We start from the raw sequence: 10724 nt of genomic DNA on the forward strand, positions 1-10724 counted from the left end.
GTGGTCCAGCTAACCCAGGCTTTGAGCTCAACATACCTCGCTAACCCTCTAATCGAGGTTCGTAGTACAGGCCCCAGCCCCAGAGCCCAATCAGACTCAGACCAGGTGAGGCTGCACACCTTTTGCTCATTGACCAATCAGATTGCAGCAGTCTCTCTCTCCTATTACATCAACATTCAGGGTGTTTAGCACACGGTTTTATCCAGAGCGACTTACAATAAGACCATTTGTCCTAACAAAGAGAAACAATAATATATCGCTGTCTGTACAGTTAGGATGGATGTCTGTCTATCTGTCTGTCTCTCCCTCTATCACTCTCCCACTATCGATTCATCTATCTTTCCATGCATAACTTTTTCTGTGTGTGTCTCTCTCTCTCTCTCTCTCTCTCTCGCTCTCTCTCTCTCGCTCTGTCTTCAATTCATTTCAAAAAGCTTTATTGACCTGAAAGTAAACAATTTGCATTGCCAAAGCAGGTGAAAAATAAAGAGGTCAAAGTATGAAACATTAAATACAAACTAGAAAATGCATTTCTTGCAGAAAATGCGTTGAGTGCAAAGTGAGGTTTAATTTCTTTTTTATGAGCCAAATAGATTAAGACATAAAGAAGCGTTAACTGGCTTAAATCAAGTGAAGGGATTTGAACAAAAGTTCAAAAGTCTAAATAGAGTAAACAATGTAAACATGCACACCATTTAAGAAAATGTAAATGGTTGGAAACAAATAAAGTGACAGCTGAATGAAAAGCGCAAAGCATTGCTAAAAATGCAGAAATGTAAAATGAATTGAACTGAAGAATCAGAAAGGTAAAATGCATTGCCCTGCATTTCTGGTGTGTGTGTCGCTGTCTGTACAGTTAGGATGGATGTCTGTCTATCTGTCTGTGTGTCTCTCCCTCTATCACTCTCTCACTATCGATTTATCTATCTTTCCATGCATAACTGTCTGTCTGTCTGTCTGTCTGTCTCTCTCTCCCCCCCTCTCTCTCTCTCTCTCCCTCTCCCTCTCCCTCTCCCTCTCTCTCTCTCTCTCTCTCTCTCTCTCTCCAAAAAAGCTTTATTGGCATGAGAAATATACATTTGCATTGCCAAAGCAGGTGAACAATAAAATAAACAGTGTTATAAAGTAAAAAGGTATATTTTATAATAATAAGTATGAACCTTTAAACACAAAATATCTATACATATCAAATCTTAAACTATAAAAGTACTTGAAAATTACAAAAATTACAGTGTCTCGTATCAACAGATAAGTTAAAGGTACACTCTAAATACACAGTATTTACATTACGGAGGATTAGTGCAATTATTGTGTGCAGAGTGAGTCCAGGGGGATGAGTCTATGGGGAGTTTGAGGTGGCGAATCTTGCTGCTGCGTTCGCACATTGTTGTATTTCTCCCAACAGGTATGGCAGTTTGTGAGCATCTGGAGTGTCTTTGAAGTCCTTGCATGCCTTTGTAATCCGTGGGAAGTGTGTATTCCTGATGTCTTCGTATGACTGGCATGAAGTCAGGAAGTGCAGTTCTGTCTCTAGTTGGTCGTGTGTGCAGTGGGAGCACAGTCTGTCTTCTCTTGGGAGCCAGGTCTGTCTGTGGCGTCCCTTCTCGATGGCCAGGCTGGTCAGGTATTCTGCCAAGGTGTAGTCTCTGTTAAGGGACAAATAGCATGCCAATTTTCTCTGGTTTTTGGTGGACTCTTTCCAATGTGCCAAATACTTTTCCTTTTGTTTTCATATAATTTGGTTTTGCCTGATGTGTTGGTTGTTGTGTGTTGGACAGATTCCCAGGACAAGCAGGCTAAGGAGACACTTTTCTGGGTGTAACTCTCTGTGGGTAAGAGCCTTGTTGTGGAGTGTGTGGCTGTCGCTTTCCTTAAGGTGGTTATACAATTGTAGGGCTCTCTTCTGAATTTTAATAACGATTGGATATCGACCTAATTCAGCTCTGCAGGCATTATTTGGTGTCTTTCTTTGTACTTTTAGTATTGATTTGCAGAATTCTGCATGAAGAGTTTCCATTTGATGTTTGTCCCATTTTATAAAATCTTGGTTGGTGAGTGGGCCCCAGACTTCACAGCCGTAGAGTATATTTTTTAGCCAGATCTTAATTGGGATGTCGAGTTTGATATTTATTTTTATGGTATAAAATGCCCACCTTGCCTTGTCTCTCAGGTCATTTGTTTTTTGTTGAAATTGCCTGTGGCGTTCATGTTTATGCCAAGGTAGGTATAGTTTTTAGTTTGCTCTAGAGTAAGTATTTGTTAAGGCTGGGTCTTTTTTCAAATACCATTATTTTGGTTTTACTAATGTTCACTGTTAGGTCCTAGGTTTGAGAGAAGCTGTGCAGAAGATCTAGGTGCTGATGTAGGCCTTCTTTGGTTGGGGACAGCAGCACCAGGTTATTTGCAAACAGCAGACATTTGATTTTGTTGTCTACCAGTGTTATGCCGGGGGGTGCAGACTGTTCTAATCTCCTTGCTAGTTGGTTAATGCAGTGATTTTCAACCTTTTTTGAGCCGCGGCACACTTTTTACATTTACAAAATCCTGGGGCACACCACCAACCAAAATGACACAAAATGACACTAACACAGTACATATAATACATATTGTAGTGGCGATTTGTCCTCAATAAAACAATAACTTGAAAATTAAGAAATCAAACAAAGCAACGTAATCAAAATAGCCACTGAGGCACCAGGGGGGACGAATCTTACGCAGTGCAGGGGAAAGAGTCAACTGTCCAGTCGTGAATTTAGATTTCTGCAGGTTTATTTTCCCATCTTCCAAGTAAACAAATGTGCAACATTGTGAACCAGCAGCTTCACTCCTTTGTCTCTCTCGTACAGCTGGTAAAAAACCATGACCCTTCCCAGTGCCTGTCTTACCTATGCCCGCCACCTCTATATAAGTGGCTAGTCATAACTTCAAAACAAAAGCATAAACAAACTCAAATTAACTAATTTATAATACAAACGAGAAAATAAACATAAAAGTCATGTTATTTTATGTTAAGCAAACAAACTAAATACATGTTTTACAATTAAATCTAAGAACTGCATAGCTCCAACACATATAGTTTCTAAATGTATTTATACTTACTTAGTGTGAAACCTGGGCATGTTTCGATGAAAACAAAATGGATATCCTGGCTGGAATGGTAGAAAGACACACACAAAGCTCTTCCTCAACAGCTCTCAGTCTCTCTCTGTTTTAATGTTTAATTACAATTAGGGCTGGCCCGAATGCCATTTTTCAGGCTTCGAATACTCGTTGGTTTTTCCGAGCGAATATTCGAATACTCGTTCCAGAAAAAAACACCATCAAAAACAACATTAATAATCCCTATATACTCCCTGGAACCTATTTTGACAGTATCTGCATATTTGGTTGAATATTTTATAGCTTTTGAACGTTAATTAGTAGGCCTAAGTAGGTTGAAGTTCTTTAGTTTTTCCCCATGAAAGCGAACAGCTCTTCTTCTTTCGTGTAATTTCCTTTGGAACTATCACACAGGGATTGCTACATTCAGCAGCCAGTTCAGTGTCTCTCCGTCCAGCTGCACCAGGCCTCTACGGCCATGTGGGGCGCCAAAGGTCGGGCACTCGTTGATTATGTGTGAGACCGTCTGGGTAGCCCCACATTGGCAGGTGTCTGAGGGGCTTGATCCGGTCATTTTCTGGAAGGACTGGGTTCTCCCCCAGCCTGTTCGGAGGCGGTTGAGCCGAACCCATGCTTTCCGCGGGAGAGTATGTCCAGGTGGTTTTGGTGAAGGGGTGGCGACGAAGGCGTGCAGGTTGGTGTTTGCATCCTTCCATTCATCTTGCCACCTCATGTCCATCCATGTCTCAGAGACAGGGCCAGACCTTAAGAGATCCGCTGCTCTAGTGGCGAAGTGTTGCCTCGTGATCCTTTGGGGTGTGTTCTGCGGTGCTGGGATGATGATATTTCCGCCAGGCTGGAGTGCCTTCTCCGCAAGCTTGAGGATCTGGAAGTCGCGCCTTACTTTTGGTGGATGGACTCCGGATAGTACAGGTAGCATCTCTCTTGGAGTTGGTTTCATGGTGCCTGAGATGATGCGCATAGCTTCGTTGAGGACAACATCGACTGATTTGGTGTGGACACTGTGAGACCAGGCCGCTGCGGCATACTCAGCAGTGGAATACACAAGTGCGAGGGCTGATGTGCGCAGTGTTTTAAAACTGGCTCCCCAGTCTAGGCCGCAGAGTTTCCTTATTAGGTTGACGCGCTTGGATGTTTTGTTTGCAGCGTTCTTCAGGTGAGGCCCAAAGGTTAAGATGCGATCAAGGGTGACACCCAGGTAGACAGGTGCAGGGTCGAATCTTAACTTCTTGCCCTCCATTCTCACTTCTAGCTCCTTTTTGGCAAGTCGGGTTGACAGGTGGTAGACCGAACAGACAGTCAGGGGATCAAGCAGAGAACCTCTACGTGGTGATCCTAGTAACGACTCATAGTCGGCTAATCTCAGCAACTCAATTTCCAGAAGGAAACTATACACACTAGCGAACAGCTGTTGTTCCGTTCCAAATCAGCTGTCCTCTGCCATCTCAGCCCTTACGGGAGCTTTTCAGTTCATCCTGGAACGTGCGTCTTTTCAGGGAATTTATACAATAAATCCATAACAAATACCAAATATCGATTGCTTTATGTGTCCATATTATATCTATTATATCGACCGGGTATTCCCAAGACGCTCACGCTCTGCAGCAAGCCAGTCACAGTTGATTGGCGCGGCGCTGTACAGCGAACGTAAACAAACAACTAAGGTTAGCATTTCGTCAAGTATTACTTTTCCTCCTGAGATCCCGCTAATGTTGTGTTATAAAGTAAAGGGAAACAAGATATCTATTCTTCCGCCACCTCTCTCGCTTCTCTGCTTGGTGTCGCTGACGCTTATAGTTTGCCTCCCTCGCTCTTGCAACGTCACGTACGTGGAAAAAAAACAACGAAGCTCAGAATACTGATTTAAGCTTTGAATACTAATTTTCCGAGTAGCCGTTAGCTGTAAAAATTCATAGATTAGCCGCACCATTATATAAGCCGCAGAAGCTAAGAAAATCAGAAAAAAGGCGCGGCTTATAGTCCGAAAATTACGGTAGGCTACATTATTTGCGACACTTTATTACAGCATAGACACCCGACAATGGTTAATTAGGTGATATTAGAACATTTTCCACGGCACACCTGACGATCACTCGCGGCACACTGGTTGAAAATTACTGGGTTAATGTATATGTTGAACAGGGTTAGACTCAAGCTGCATCCCTGTCTCACACCCCGGCTTTGTTGGAAGAGGTCTGTGTGTTTCTTTCCTATCTTAACTGCACATTTGTTGTTTGTGTACATGGACTTTATGATGTCGTACGTTTTTCCTCCAAAACAACAGACCATCATGCCAAATTGAGTCAAAGGCTTTTTTATAGTCTACAAAGCAGGACAATAGTTTGCTTTTGTTTTGTTTTATTTGGTGGTCAATGAGGGTGCTTAATGTAAATATATGGTCTGTTGTACGATAATTTGGCCAGAAGCCGATCTGGTTTTTGCTAATGTCAGTCAGGAAGTTAAGGAGTCTGCTATTTATAATCATATATATAATTTTACAGAGGTTGCTGTTGACACAGACCCCTCTGTAGTTATTAGGGTCAAAATTTTCTCCACTTTTGTGGAATGGGCTAATCAGTCCTTGGTTCCAAATATTGGGGATGATCCCAGAGCTAAGAACAGTGGTAAGCAGTTTTAGAATTGCCAATTGGAATTTGAGATCCGTATATTTAATAATTTCGTTTACAATACCATCAACACTACATGCCTTTTTTAGTTTAAGATAACTTATTTTGTCCTGTAGTTCTTTTAATGTGATTGGAGAGTCTAGTGGGTTCTGATCATCTTTAATAACAGATTCTAGTGTTAGTAATTTATCTTGTATATCTGTTTATTCTTTGTTCTTTACAATGGGGCCAAAGAGATTGGAGAAGTGATTTACCCATAAATCTCCATTTTAAATGCTTAATTCATCCCGTTTTTGTTTGTTAAGTTCGTTCCAATTTTCCCAGAAATGGTTTGAGTCTATGGATTCCTAAATTTGGTTCATCTGGTTCCTAGCATGTTGGTTGCTTTTTCTTCTTATTGTGTTTCTGTATTGTTTTAAGGTTTCATAATAATGGAGACAGATATTGTTGTTGTCTGGGTCCCTATGTTTCTGATTTGACAGGTTTCTCAATGTTTTCCTAGTCTTTTTGTATTTGTCGTCGAACCACATATCGTTAAAGTTATTTTTGTTCTTAGTTTGACTGTTTGAGACCTTCAGGTTTGATTTTAAGGCTGAGATGTCAAATATGTTGTTAAGGCTTTCTTCGGCCATGTTGATCCCTTCATTGTTGCACTGGAAGTTTTGGTCTAGGAAGTTATTTCGAAATGTCTGAATGTGATTTTGCTATATGGTGTTCTGATGTGTTTCAACACTGCTCTCCTTCCATCTATAGCATTTGTTTATAGTGTGTAGTTTGTTTGGTTTTAATGCCTCTTGGTTAGGTGTTGGTCTATGTAGGTAGGCTGTGCTCTGATAGTGGTGTTAAGGGGCTGACTGTGAAAGCTCTGAGAGTCTGTGATAAAATAATCTACAGTACTAATGCCGAGATATGAGCTGTAGGTGTATCTTCCATAGGGGTCTCCGTGGGATCTACCATTGACGATGTACAGTCCCTGGGTGGGGCACAGCTGTAATAGTTGTAGTCCATGTTTGTTTGTAGTTTTGTCGTAGTTATATCTGGCAGGACACTTTGGGGAGGCGATGGTCCCGTCTCCTGGTAGGTGTTTATCTCCCTGTGTGCTGATGGTGTCAGGCCCCTGTCCCGTCCTGGCGTCGAGACCACAGATTAGATTATGACCATGGGCCGGGAAGTGGTTGATCTCCTCCTCTAGTATAGAGAAGCTTTCCTTGTTGTAGTATGGGGATTCTAGTGGGGGGATATATGTTGCACACAGGAGGATGTTTGCTTCTGATGCGGTAAGTCCCTTGTCTATCTCTAACCAGATGTAGAATTGCCCTGTTTTGATTAATTTAACAGAGTTGGTGAGTTCGGATTTGTACCAAATTAAAATACCTCCCGATTCTCTTCCTTGTTTCACCCATGGTAGTTTGGTGGATGGTACCACCAGGTCTCTGTCGTTTAGAGGGCAGCCAGTGGGACCATCTCCTCTACACCAGGTATCTTGGAGGATGACAATGTCTGTATTTCGGATTTCATTGATGAAGTCTAGGTTTCTGCTTTTCAGACCAAAGGCAGTTGACCTCAGGCCTTGTATATTCCAGGATGAAATAGTGAAAGCTTTGTGTACCATGGTGTCTTGTGCTTGATTGTTCAGTAGTTTAGTTCTGGATCAGGAATGTGTAGAGCTCATTGAGCATCCTGTGTATGCTACGGTCTCGGGATGGGCTGTTTCCCCTGCTCACAGCCTGGGAGTAGTGAAGTGGGGTAGGCAGAAGGGGCGTGGGCCTGGGTTGGTGACTCCAGGGTTCATGTGCGTATATGTGGAGGGACGGCTGGTGTTGGTGTGGTCTGGGGGCAGGGGGTGTTTTTGGAGTGTTTCCCCTGCTCACAGCCTGTGAGTAGGTGTGAAGTGGGGTAGGCAGAAGGGGTGTCGGCCTGGGCTGGTGGCTCCAGGGTGTGTGTCTCTCTTTAACACTGTCCTATTCTATCTATCAATCCATATCTTTCCATCCATAACTTTTTCACTGGCTGTCAGTCTGTCCTCATATCCTTCCCTCAAAGTGAGCAGCAATTCGAACGAATATTAGGCAGCCCTTAATATTCGAACCTGTTATGGGCAGGGCAAGAGGGAGAGACGTCGGAGAACCTGACGAAGTCTATTCATAATATTGTAATGACCACGGAAGAGGCAGTGACTGAAGTATTGATTAGACAGCGATTTATTAGAAACCTAATAAACCGTTGGAACACGCAAGACCGGTAACCATAGCAACGCCAGTAAACAAACCTCGCAAAACCCAATCCAGGGCTGAATCCGAATACTCATACTTATAGTATGCATTTTGTAGTACGCCACAAATATAGCGCGTCCGAATGCTCAGTACGCATTGTGTAGTACGGAAAACGTTAAAGAATGCGTACTACCGCCACAGTATACAACGGTAGGTCATTACGCTATCCCACAATGCAACCGGAGTCTGGTAACGAACGAAGAAGAGATGGCTGACCCGACACTACCAACAGCGGCTAGACGTCGTAGAAAGCGGCGAAAAAAAGAGACATTAAAAAAGTAAAGTAAGTAATTAAGTAAAAAGAGACATTTTGAATTTAATAGCAAGGTAATTTTGCCGGCATCTGAGGGGAGATACGTATTCTCCAAACATCCGGTGGAGTTTCAGAGGCGTTCTACGCATAGCTGTAGACCGTACTACACTAGGGACTTTAAGCAGCGACGGTAGAGGGACGGCTACGGCGTTCGAGTGACACTTTGCGCACGCGAATTCTATGTTTACATTTCCTGCCGTTGTAGCCCAACTGTCTACTACGGGAGAGCGACTGGTTTGCCGTATTCAATACTACGTTACATTTCAAGCAGGTAATTATACGTTTTTTATCGTATGTAATACTGTCATTTCGTGTTTATTTGATTCTACCGTTAGCAGCTTTATGGATTATTAGTATATTTGTTAAAGATACCCGCTAATTTGACCGATTTTCATGTTTGTTCATAGATATGTCCTCCGTTGCCCAAGAAGATGCTAGAACACAGTAAGTAACCTTAACGTTAGTTAGCCAGGGTTAACGTTGGCTAACGTTGTAGCTAACAAATAGGCTATTCTCAACAGTTTTGATTAGAACTATTTAACAACACCGGTATCTTAACTATTACCTATTTCATATCCAAAACTGTGTAGTTGGTCATATGTTGAAGCTTGGCTAACTAGTTGCCCAAATGTATCTAGTGCCCCCATGGAATGGACAGAGAGGCACGACACTTTTCTTGCCAGAGAAGTGCTAGTATCGGAGCCATACCGATTTAAGAAGGGGAGTGTGGACAAGGGGAAGGCCTGGTCTGCAATCGCAGACCGTCTGAATAGCTCCCTGGACCTTTTATTTAGGGTGTCTCAGAGGTCTGTGAGGGAGAGGTTTGCCCTGATCCAGGACAAATTCATTAAAAAGAACAACAGAGATGAGAGGAGTTCAGGGACCTCAATAATCATGACAGAAATAGATCAATTAATTGAGGAGGTAACGGAGAAGGAGAAGGCAGCTGAAGAGACAAGAGGAGTGAATGAAAACAGAGGAAAAATAGAGGCAGACAGGGCCAAAGCAGAGGAGGCTAGGAAGACGACCATGGAGAGGATGGGCCAAACTAAAAGGAGGCTGAGTGAGGATGGAGAGGATTGCAGGAAGCATAGGAGAAGTGGAAATGACACCCTTGCATTTTTGAGGGAGAGAAGCGCAATTGATAGAGCGCTAAAAGAGAAAGAGCTTGATTTAAAAAAACTAGAGATGGAGGAGCAAGCGAGGAGGGCACAACAGGCACAGCAGCAGATCCTAGAAATGATGCAGATGATGCAGCAACAGCAGGCTCAAATGCAGGCTACCCAGGCCATGCTCCTGCAGCAGCAGCAGCAGCAAGGGCAAGCGTTGCTTGCTGTTATTGAAAAATTAAGTAAATGATCTAAGAGGTAATGCCTAAAGCACTAGCTATGTAGAGTCTGTCTGCTGTGCTTCTAATGAAAGCAATGTTATTACATTTTATGTGAACTCTACTTGTGAAAACTTTGTCTTGTCATGTCTTACAAATCTTGTTTTTTTTTCTCTTGCAGTGAACCTGGACTGGAGCATACTCACCAAATAAAAAAATTACATTAATTAAATAATAATATAAGCAAATCATTTTTAGATGACTGGTGAATAAATAAAACAGAATATAATGCACTGTACACACATGTCTGGACATTGCTCTTTTTTTTATTAAGGTGAGATAAGGTAACATATACCTTATCATTACATACTATATACATTATATCCTAAGGTAACCTATATTTTATCATTACATACTATTTACATTATATCCTAAGGTAACCTATATCTTATCATTACATACTATTTACATTATATCCTAAGGTAACCTATATCTTATCATTACATACTATATACATACAAACTCATGCAAAATAGTCCCGAATGTGTGGAGGATCCAATTTAAAAAAATGTGATGTTTGATTACCATACAGGCAAGTGAGTGCATTTCGTAACAAAGCAGATACAATGTACAGTTTACCTACACTACTCAACCCAATTTTTTAAATTTTTCTTAAAGTCCATGAACTTAAAATAGTTTGCGATGTCTCCAAACATCCACTCTACAGACACTCTCACTTCACTCATGCCTTTGTTGAATGCCATCATCTGGGGAGTGAGATTGACATTTCTAAATGGGGCCTGGAGGTGGACACGCAGTGGATATGCCGGATCTCCATATAGGCACATTGGATGTCCCGCAGGGGACACTGCATGCTCTTCCAGCACAGGCAGCAAACCAGTCTGCTAAAAGGCCAGAATCATGTTTCCTTCCCTCTGCAATACAAAATAGGTAAACATGTATCACATCAAACTCAGCAATAGGAGTAGACCTAAATGTGACCCCCCCCCCCCCCCCCCCCCCCCCCCCCCCCCCCCCCCCCCCCCATGTAACAGGTCTTATGT

The 10724-nt window shown here is 42.4% G+C and overlaps 1 long non-coding RNA gene across 3 annotated transcripts; it reads left to right on the forward strand.

The window, feature by feature from the left end:
• Positions 1–7896: 7896 nt before the first annotated feature.
• On the forward strand, positions 7897–10309 carry LOC130386288 (uncharacterized). Of its 3 annotated transcripts, none has more exons than XR_008896104.1 (4): positions 7897–8303; positions 8539–8604; positions 8741–8777; positions 9842–10309. It is a non-coding gene; the product is annotated as an uncharacterized LOC130386288 (long non-coding RNA). The 3 variants fall into 3 exon arrangements; XR_008896105.1 differs by having other exon boundaries at positions 7897–8298; XR_008896103.1 differs by lacking the exon at positions 7897–8303 and having other exon boundaries at positions 8318–8604.
• Positions 10310–10724: the final 415 nt, after the last annotated feature.

The sequence above is a fragment of the Gadus chalcogrammus genome, chromosome 7, assembly GCF_026213295.1.
Source record: "Gadus chalcogrammus isolate NIFS_2021 chromosome 7, NIFS_Gcha_1.0, whole genome shotgun sequence".
Lineage (NCBI taxonomy): Eukaryota > Metazoa > Chordata > Actinopteri > Gadiformes > Gadidae > Gadus > Gadus chalcogrammus.